Consider the following 11,743-nt stretch of genomic DNA (forward strand, 5'->3'; position numbering starts at 1 on the left):
CCAGTGGGCCTTCTCAAAGAAACCAAAAGGGGATGGAGTGTGGAGCTTACTCGATGAGTTTGATGGAGAATGTTGGTCTTGTTTGAGCTTGTTTGCAAGGGCTGCTCTCCTTCTTGCTTCTTCTTTGTGCCTTCCAACTTGCAATGGGAGAGAAGAAGAGGGACACAAAAGAGAAAGGAAAGAAGAAGAAAAAGAAGAAGAAGAAGTAATAAAACATAAGATAAAAAAGAAAATATATTTAAGCTGTTACACACAACTTCCAATGGCAAGAGGTAGGTGCATATTGAATGTCCATCATGAGAGAATGTTTCTCTTGAATACCAAAAAATTATTTACTAAAATATGTAAATGATGATAGCGCTTGACATTTGACAAAATAAAATGTGCTAATGAAAATCTATGCTACATCATGACCTCAAAAATAATTTATAAATACTTGCTAAATTCATTTTTGAGAAGACATGATTTTTAAAAAAATTTATTTAACTAAGCCTTGTGATTTTTCAATATGTAGACCTTTTTTAATGATTTGGTTCATTAATGGACTGATTCGCAACTTCAACCATCATTAAGAACTTGCCCAACCATGGAGTAAGAGCTCATTTAATCCATATTTGGTGGGGGTAATGGACTATTATTTCTACATTCAAAGAAATTGATAAACAATAGGCATGCTAATAGATATAATATTTCGACTTCGTAGCTCCATTGTTTGTTGAGTTTCAAACCAACTTTTGTGAGAGACGATGGCAGAAGTTACTCTTCAATGGTCAATCCGCTCCCAATCACTGGAACGTATTGTGCCCTTGAGGGATGGAAAGATTCTTATGAACTCTTATTTTCTTCAATCACTTCTACCCCCTGACTAGAAGTTGATAGGTTTGCATACTATTTTCCAACTTGATACTTACAGTGAAGAGATCGCAGTTCATGGCCAACCAGATATCAATTGTGTAAAGCAATTTTTGTTCGATTCTTCTCTTTCATGTCAATATAAAATAGTACATTGTGATACCACTTTCACAATGGACCAAGGTGAAGGACTATACACTATAGAAAATAGCAAACAAGCTCATTCACTTTCAGGACCTGTGGTAGATATTTCATCCGATTCCTTTGCAGAGACGTCATCTCAAACTTCTTCGCCACTTATAACAAATGCTTTTTGTGCACCCGCCGACTATTGACTTAGAGTTGGATGATAGACTTGATAGTTCTCATTCATTTCCACCAATAAAGAAATAGATTTTACATTGGATTGCTAACAGCCTCAGAGGAAAGAAGTTGAAGGCTTTATTTGCAATATCCCTCCCTGCCTGCTGCTGGCCATAGGAACCCCCCCCCCCCCCCATTTTTATTAAAGTTAAGAGAAAATTGTTTAACCTTTCTCCCCCCCCCCCCCCCCCGGTCCGCATCGACTAGGTGATAGGGGGATGACGATGACGGATGTGGGGAAGGAGGATGACGACGATGCCGAGGAGGGGGGAGGAAGCCGTCGATAATGACAAGGAAGAAGTGGAGAGAAGGAAGGCAACAATGACGTCGATGGAAAGGGAGATGGTGATGATGATGCCAATGAAGAGAGGCCACGTGACCTGCCACCCCCCAGAAGGCCACTGCCATGCATCTGTGAGTGGTGGAGACACCACCACCACTCCACCTCTTCCCTACAACCCCCCCACCAATAATACCCCACCCCTTCCACTATAAACCCCCCATCCAATGTAAAGAAGGACCTCGACACTGCACAGAGAGAGAGAGAGAGAGAGAGAGAGAGAGAGAGAGAGAGAGAGAGAGAGAGAGAGAAGGGGGAAAGAACCTTTTAGAAGCTTCCTCCCTACTCCCCTCCTTAGAGGGTGGCCACACATGCTTTTTCTTATTTTTTCCAAGTGTATTTCCTACCCTGCAAGCCGACTTCCCCTGATCCCCCCCCCCTTCTCGCACAAGAGGCTGCTGAAAACCCTGTGAGGGTTGCGCCCATAAGTAAGGAAGATCGGGAATGGCCCCCAACTGAAAAATGTCGAATGCGGGTGACAATCCCACAATATGCAACAAAGCCTTGAGCGAGGGCATCACTGCCAATCCAACTGCAGTACCAGTTGTAAGTAATGTATCTCCAAGTTAGTGGATGCTTCCTTCAATTCTCGCATGCGATACATTAGGTCCTGAACTATACCACATGAGAATCCTTTTTTCAATTGTCTCCATTATTTGAAGGATTGAGTTCTCAAATGCATGTATCACGAGAAGTTAATTGCATTTAGATGCCATGCAATAAACTCATAAATAGCATATAAGGCTTCAAGCATTGCGTCCTCGCAATAGTAGGTGTGTTTTCATCACTTTGAAGGTATATGTTGCAACTTACACCCCTGATGGATTGCATGGCAAGTAGCCTAGTCTAAAAGAAATACATTCTCGAAATGCTAAGATCTTTGCCCAAGATCTTGCTAATAGCATGAACTGATAACTCATATTTAATAGATTGGGATCTTAATGATGTGCTAATTAGTACAAGCATTGATCCTAAGGATTAAAACTAAGATGCCTTGAGATCCATCTGATAACTACAATATTTATCAATCCAATTCAGAGTGAGGCTAGCTAAAACAAGGACTCTAGGCCTTAAAGGCAAGTAGAGAACTCAAGGGATTAGAAAACCCTGAGAAAAAGTAAAGACTATGTTTTGTTTAGTGTTTGAAACCTTAGCATATGCCCTAGCCAAAGTAAGGGAGTGTTAAGTAAAATTTTGCATAGTATCGCTCTTAGATCCCAAGGGGGAGAGCAAATATGCAATGGAACGGTTATCACCACTATTCTTACAATGTTTGGAAAAGAATACCATTGTTTTTTATGGTTGATCAAACAACATCCTAAATGCATTTACATTCAATTGTTTGTTGCATTGTGATTTGGATAATTATTCCAAGTGCTTATGATTGATGGTAAATTCATGGCAGGGGTCAGTATGAAAAATTTCCATGGGAATAAGGAATGAATTCTTGGAAGATGATATTAGGCTGTTTGCCTTGTTTGTGCTTGATTCTTAAATGATTTAATTAAGGAAAGGATATATTAAGGTCACACCGTGCTTCAACCCGAGAAGGGCACTACTCGGTTCACTTTTCGAAGGTCGAGTGGTGAAAAGGCCAACCACACGGAAATGGTGTTTCACTCCTAGGCTACTTGTGGGTCAAGTGGAGCTCTGGACACCCCTTGCCTAGTCCGGAATGGAGTTAAGGATTGCCATGGGCCCAACGTCTGTGGCATTGGAAGATCCTATTCTAGATAAAGGATGGAAATTATGGTGCCATGTGATTTTGACCAGGTACTTCTGCAGGGCAGAAGGGATACATGATTTCTCCTGTATGGGCAGGAGACAAAGATTAATGTGAATATAAGTTAAGGAATTTGTTTGAACTTGTTTATCAAAGGATTGCTTGCTCTGTATTCGTATTTACGCTATAAATTACGCGAACGAACCCTGTTCCCTAGAAGGCTTAATTAAGGAAACTGATTTTAAATGTCATACATAATTGCGATAGGACCTAATTAGAAAACTAAAGCTATGAAGGGAAGCGGGTGGGCAGAACCCCAATGGGTCCATCCTACGACAGGGTGGTCCCAGAGAACTGGGAAGCTTCTCACAAGGTTTCACTAACAATCGACCCTTAGGAATTGTCAAGTTAATACCCCGATTCATGTTGTTTTAGGGGACCAGAATGGGACTATGCCCCACGGATAGAGAGATTGAGCGATGCATCTATGGAGGTGATCAACCGCCAAGACCCGTGGACCACTTATTGTTTCAAGCGTTCCAAGTTGAGCACTAATGGCTACCTCTCACATAGCCGACGTGCTATCCATCTCTACGGGTGTAATGAGCTTACCTCCATACCCAATTAAGTTACCTCCTCTCTTGAGCACTCCGGTAGCTCCACAATCCAAGTGCAAGCTTCAAGAAAGCTCCATCCTCAAGCTTCAAGCTCCACGCTCCATTGCTGTGAGTAAGAGAAGAGAAGAGAAGAGAATAAGAGAGGAGAAGATGGAGAGCTTCTCCACCACGGTCCCTCAACCACAATCACTCCCTCACACTCTCACACTCCCTCTCTCAAACACAAGCTCAAGCAAGCAAGAAGAAGAAGAAGAAAAAGAAAAAGAAAGTTACTTTTGGCCATACACAAGAATGAGCTTCTCATTCACTTTTCAACTTTATATACAAAACCCTAAATCCCTTTTGGGAGGTCATCCCCTTATCCCATTTTTTACATGGCCAGCCGTGGTCTAGGCCCTTTTTCCCATTGTCCTCTTATCTTCTTAGCTTCCTTCCTACCACCCATCTACTTTTACAATTTGCACAGTCAGCACTCTTAAAATAAATCATGGTGCGCCTTGTGCTCTTTTACAAAAGTATTGACATGCGCTTTGTGCACTTTTCTCCTTGATTTAGGACTTTTCTACACTTCTTGTGTTTCCAGATTCTTCTTGGCACACCTTCATCTTCCGTTTCATTTTTGCCTTGGCCTTGTCTTCTGCTTTAGATTTTCTAGATTTTCCACCTTGTTTGTCTAAGGGTTAACATTACCCCCCTCCTAGATGAGTGCCAGTCCCATGGCACTCACCATCGTAGGTAGCAGGCTTGGCATGCACCGAAGATGTGGGTGGAAGGGACTGATGTGGTTTGTCTTGGAGGAGTTCTAGTGGTGGTGCAGACGAAGGTTGTTAGTGGAACTTTGTTGGTCTGATTGGTTGGTGATAGGGTTGTTGAAGTTGGTGATAGGGTTGGTTTTTATTGGGAGTTGCACTCATGGGTTTGCACAGGTATTGAGGTTCTGGGGATTTTGCGGGCGACATATCTTTGGTGGGCTTGCATGATGATAAAGGACAAGACTGTTGATGAAGAGCTAACGATACTTTCGTTGGAGTCTTCAATACCTACAATTGAAAAACCTCTCATATGTGGTCTCTCCTTGGGGGTAGTACTAGTCTTCTTATCATGCACAAGACATGGTTTGACTAGTTTGGGAGACAGGTCGATGAACTCTAGGAAAGCCGAGAGTAATGTCCTGCACTTGAGGACCCAAACTATATATAGATTGTGGTGCAGATATTATGTGAGTGCAAGTGCATACTTAGATATTACATAGTTAGAAGTCTGGTTTCTCGTAGCAATGTGTGGATGAAGTAAGGTTTCAATGGGGTGGAAAAAATTATTGATGTTGAGGAGAATTACACACAAAGGCTTCTCGAGACATCATTTGCGATTTTGACAACACAATGTGCCATAATTGAGCTCATTGACGCCTTAGCTTTTTGTAGTTGGTGGCTACTTGTATTATTCGAAGAGTACAGTGTACTTTCCATGGTCTTTCATGCCTTGCTTACCACTATTGATTGCAATGGTACTACGGAGGTGGAGTGCAAAAAATAATTGTGCAAATAGTTCAGGGTGATAAGTCTAACCATAGGCAAGACAAGCTCCGTAGGTATGTCCTGCCCTTGATGTGCCCTGAACTATTGTGGGGGATGTGTAAAGGGCTAGGGAACTAGAGACGGAGCCAGCCAACCAAGGTCAGTGGACGTACCTAATTTGAGGACCCCTAGGTGCTGTGCTGTGATTTTCTTCTTCTTCTTCTTCTTTTCTTTTCTTTTCTTTTTGTTTTCTCTCTTTTTTTTCTTCTTTTTTTTATTTTTTTCTCTTTTTTTTTTCTTTTTTGGATAACATGAATATAACCATTGAAATACATTGAGGCTACCAACCTTTCATTTGGATTGGGAAATGTCGAGATCCAAAGGCTGTGAAAATGGATATTACAAAGATGATTGTGTTACTAGCCTCGGTGCTAAATGAACAGTTGTCGAGATGGAGAGACACACTTGAGATTTTACAAACCTCTTCTACATGTGAGACATTAGTACAATTGAGTAGCAACTACAGTGAGTCAGATGTAGAGTTTGGCCAAGAAAGAGAGAGTAGCCGATGACTATGCTTTGGGCCATGCTCAAATGCAATGTGTGCTTTCTGCAGGGGTGATTTTCTCTTTCCACAACGGGGCTTCCATTGTGGCTCTTTGTTCTTGGTATTTCTGTTGCTTTTTCTGTAATGGCGCTTTGTGGGGTTGGTGGTCTTGTGGTGACTTGGACATTGAACACTTTCGTACTACAGAGACCTGTGTCATCCTGTATTATCCACTTGACAACTCGTGAGAGTACATGCAAGTCATATGCTTCAATCATAATGAATAGGTACAGCTCAAAAATACATCACTTAACTGAATCCCATAGGGTTGATTTCGATGCATATTACCTGTGCTTGATTATCATTGCTTGTGTGTGTGTTGGCTTTGCTTTTTTGGTATTATCTATACACAGTCACAAAACACATTGTTTATTTATATACACATTTATAAATCCATGTCACTTCATGAGGATAAAAACCAATTGTAGAACTCAGGATTGTATTGGAGTGTGGCACACGCATCTAGTACTCGTGGCAGCCTACTCAATAACAACAAATATTTTGCAACATCGAGTAGTACAGTACCTTGTCCAAGTTTATTGGTAACATGTAGCTCCTCCTTAATGACAATTTTACATGAAGAAAATGGACATATCTCACCAAATTGTCCAAACCCTAAAAGGTCCATGGATTAAAGCTCACAAACCAATTGTTAGACATAATGGCAGGACATGAGCTCTATTCCCTACTGGATGGATTTAGTGGATATAATCAAGTTCATATAGCAAAAGAGGATCAATCTAAAACAACCTTCATAACAAAATGAGGGACCTATGCTTACAGAGTGATGCCGTTTAGGCTCAGTAACACCCTTCCTACCTTTCAAAGAGTGATGATGGCTACATTCCAAAATCACTTGCATGATTTCATTGAGGTATACTTGGATGATTTTTGTGTTTACAAATTAATCTGTGAGCACTGGGGTCACTTGGAAAAGTGCTTTGATTGATTTCACGAGTATGGGATCTGTCAAGTCGTAAGGTCATCAGTCGGGAAAAGAACTACACAGTGTGGTGGAGTTAGAATGCCTCGCAATGGTGTTTGCCATGGATAAGTATGGATTCCATTCTAGAAACATAGGCTTCCACCCATTCACTAGAGAACTAACTTAAGTTCATGAACTCCTTGTCAAGAATCGCGTGGTGGGGGAACTTGCTCAAGATGCTGCGTCGAACACACACAGAAATGCACAAGGAGAAGCTCACTCAAGAGACAAGAAGAGAGATGGAGGCCAAAACGTTTTCTTGCTGGTTTTTTCTTCTTCTTCCACACTCTTTACAATGTACACAAAGTATAGATAACATACAACATAAAGGAAAGTGGCTTACAAAGTCAAACAATGCATAACCGACTACACTAGTTGACTAGTGCTATAACTATGCCAGCTGTAAATAGGTGTAACAACCTGAATATAATAAGTAATGAGTCAGTGGCCATGTGAGAGTCATAATGACCATCGACGTGCTAAGTGTAGACGTGCGGACCCATCTAACCAGGTGGCCCATCATTAATGTCCGCATGTGTTGAGCTTGTCATCTCAACACTCCCCCTCAAGCTCAACTGCATCTCTGCAACTCCAAGTAAGCTTCGAAACTTTTGAAGCTTCTCTATACCCAATGCCTTCGTGAAGATGTCAGCTATCTGATCCTATGTGCTGACATACACCAAGTCAATCTCACCTGCTAGTACCTTCTCTCTCACAAAGTGGTAGTGTACCTCAATATGTTTTGTCATGGCATGGAACACAGGGTTCCTAGCCAACTATATACCACTCATGTTGTCACAATAAATGATAACTGGACCTTCCACCTGCACATCTAAATCAGCCAATAACTTTTGTAGCCATACTACCTCACATGCTGCAACAGCAGCACCTCTATACTCAGCCTCTATACTCGACAAAGCAACTGTAGGTTGCTTTTTGCTGCTCCAAGTAACTGCTGCACTACCAAGAGAGAACATGTCTCCGCTGGTAGATCTTCTATCAGACATACTACTAGCCCAATCTGCATCTGTGTATCCAAACACCTGTACATATGTACCTGCCTCATAGAAAAGTCCATAATGTAATGTGGACTTAACATATCTCAATATGCGTCTGACTGCATCCAAATGTGGCTTTCTAGGTAATTGCATAAACTGACTCACAAGACCAACAATGTAGCTCAAGTCTGGCCATGTAACGGTCATGTAGATCAAACTCCCCACTATCCTCCTGAACATAGTAGGGTCTTCTATCTCATCCCCAACATCAGCACTCAACTTTACATTCTGCTCCAACGAGACTGAAAGTGGTTCGTATGCTGTCATACCATACTTGGACAACATATCCAAGCTATACTGTCTTTGGGACAGCCATATATCATTATCACATCTGATCACCTCAATGCCAAGGAAGTACCTTAGCTCACCTAAATCCTTCATCTCAAACTTCTTCTTCAAAAAGTCCTTGACTTCAGCAATCCCACTATCACTACCATATGTAATAATCAAGTCATCCACATAGATGACTATGATGACCAAACCTGCATCTCCCTTTCTCACATAAAGTGAGTGATCAGCATCAGAAACATAAAAGTTAATATTGACAAGTTACTCTCTGATCTTGTCAGACCATGCTCTAGGTGCTTGCTTGAGTCCATAGAGCGCCTTCTTCAACCTGCACACATACATGGGATGCTCTAAATCTTCATAACCTGTTGGCTGATCCATATACACTTCTTCCTACAAATCATATGTAAGAAGGCATTCTTCACATCCATTTACTGCAACCTCCAACCTTTGGCTGCTGCCAAAGCAATCACACATCTGACAGTTGCCATCCTAGCAACTGGACTGAAGGTTTCTTCATAATCTATGCCATAAGTCTGGCATAGCATTTTGCAACCAGCCTAGCTTTGTACCTACTAATAAAACCATATGCATTGTGCTTAATCTTATAAACCCACTTACATCCAATAGCTTTCTTGCCCTTCAGCAATGATACTAAATCCCAAGTCTTATTGGCCTCTAATGCAGCCATCTCCTCATCCATTTTGCTGCATCCCAATGAGCATGACCAATAGCATCCTCAAAACAAGTGGGCTCAACATCCTCAACTAGTTTCACCATATAAGCATAATGGTGAGCTGCATAACCTTCAAAACCAAATCTTTTAACAGGGTATCTGACCCTGCTAGATCTGCGTACCACCGGATCACTCAATGGAGCCTTTACATTACTATGAGCTCTCTCTACACCTAGTGTCCTGACAGAAGAAATACCAAGCTCATCATCCAAGCTCTCTGAGCCACTAGAGTCTCCATCAAAAACTGCATCAATGCCATCTAACACTTTATTCTTTCATTTTTCTTTACTTGTAGTGCTACTAGATGCACCTGAAGATGTAGAACTACTCCTTAGTCTCCCAGACCAAGGACTACCAAATGATGTCTTTGGTCCACTAAGAGTCCGTGATTCTTGCTTTTCAGCCTGCACATGAGTGTCATGATCATCATCATCATCCAATGCATCACCACTAGATGTATACCAACTGCTTATTTCATCAAAGATGACATCCCTGCTCACTCTGAACTTACATGTGACAGGGTTATAACAATGATACCCTTTCTGCTCTAAAGAGTATCGAATAAAAACACATTTTTTTGCATTTGGATCAAGCTCCCTAGCTATGCACCAAAAACATAGAGCCCCAAAAGGAAACCAAGAAAAACATGAAAACTATTGCAAGAAAATCTACATTGTCATACCAATAAGCATGGTCTTCATATTTTAATCAAGCACAAGAAGAAAAACAACACCAATATTTACGCAACATCATATAGCAATTCTCTCACGGATTTATCACAATAAATCTTCAATATATTATTCATAGAAATCATCAAATAACCACAAAGACACAAAAGAAAAATAAGCTTTGAATGGAATTTATCATATAGTATTCATATTTTATCGTCTTCATAATCTTCATAGTCTTTCTCATGTAGATACAATGTTTCTCATAGAAAAATTGGCTATCTCTCATACTCTATCTCTCTCACATATTCTCTCTCTCAATAGTATATTGGAATCATAATGAATAATCCTCTCTTAGTCATGGATGGCCCTCCCAAGAGGGATGCCTAATATAAAGTGTAACTAGAGCCACTACAATGTCCCTTGAGAGCTCAGTACTATCATTGCCACTATAGTCTTCACTTCAAGTCTCTTTCAGCTATTCCTTTTGCTTATTCGAGCTATTTCGAGTCTATATTCTTCCTCTTCCAAGATTAGCAAACATTCCCCAAGCTAAACATCCATCCATTAGAACAGATATAGAAGCAAATTGAGACTTATAGAACAGAGATAGAGTCTCTACAGAACATTATAGAAACAGAAGGCGTAAAAACCATATAGCTCAAACCAAAAACACTTCAAACCATCCAAGACCATTCAACACACTCCCAATAATTCCTCAAAAGACTCATTCACAATCCTAATCTCAGAAACAAAAAGAATTCAGATCAAAATAGAGGCAAAACAGACCCTATCAGAACCAAACAAGCATATTACAGAATCTATCGAAACATCAAATCTCAACCTCAAACATACTAAATCCATCCCAACACATTCCAAAAAACTTCCATTTGAAAAAAAATCAATTGATGAATCCTCAAAATCAACCATTTAGCTCACAATAACAACAAAAATCAGCCCAAAAAACAAGTCAATTCAACCCTCATCATTCATCTCAAAGCTCTTCTTCAGCTGACCTTTTATGGCATTCAACTCACCATGAGCACTCCCAGCAATCAACATATCATCCACATAGAGGATCAAAATCGTAAGGCTGCCATCGTGAGCCTTCTTTGTGTATAGACAGAGATCCATATCATTGCGGGAATATCCTTGTGAATGCATAAAAGCATCAAACTTGTGATACCATTCCCTAGGTGTTTGCTTAAGGCCATAAAGAATCTTTCTTAATCTACACACTAGGTGTTATCTGCCATGTTTTGCAAAGCCCTTAGGCTGCTCCATGTAAATCTCATCATGCAAGCCCCCATATGAAGAAAAGCCATCTTGAGATCTATTTAATAGAGATCCAAGTCAAGTTGAGCAACCAAAGCCAGTACCAAGTGTAGGATAGTCATCTTCACAAAAGGAGAAAAGGCTTCATCAAAGTCTACATCGTGTTCTTACTTGAAGCCCTTAGCAATCAATCTGGCCTTGCATGCCAACTTGGGGCATCCAGGGGTACCTCATAGACATTGCGAATATTTTCCCATAATTCCCATGTGAACTACCCATTAGAGACAACATTATAGAACACTTGCTTAGAGAGGGATAATATGATGGTGGACTTACATAGCTCATCTAATTTAGCCCAATCATTGCATTAATACGTTCAAGCTTGACACCCTTATGTTTCAAGGGCCTAACCTACATTATCTACATTAAAACTTGCCAAATTTGGGCCTTCCACCAGCTATAGTTGGTGCCATCCAACTTGTCAATATTAAAGATATTACTATTAGTTGAGCCACCAGCCATAATGAAGGCGAACAAGTGCGCAAACTGTCAAAATAGATAGCTATAATTATAACAAACAACCCTAAAACCACTGTCAGATCGAGCTAAAAATAAGGGGTATTGACCAAGTAATAAATTGTCCACAAACTCAATGTAAAGAACTATTAAATGAAGGTGAATGCTCGCATAAATAGTGCGGTAAACTACAATTAT

Source organism: Lygodium microphyllum, chromosome 15 (assembly GCF_053477565.2).
Source record: "Lygodium microphyllum isolate KBCC chromosome 15, Lygodium_microphyllum_v1.1.10, whole genome shotgun sequence".
Taxonomy (NCBI): Eukaryota; Viridiplantae; Streptophyta; class Polypodiopsida; order Schizaeales; family Lygodiaceae; genus Lygodium; species Lygodium microphyllum.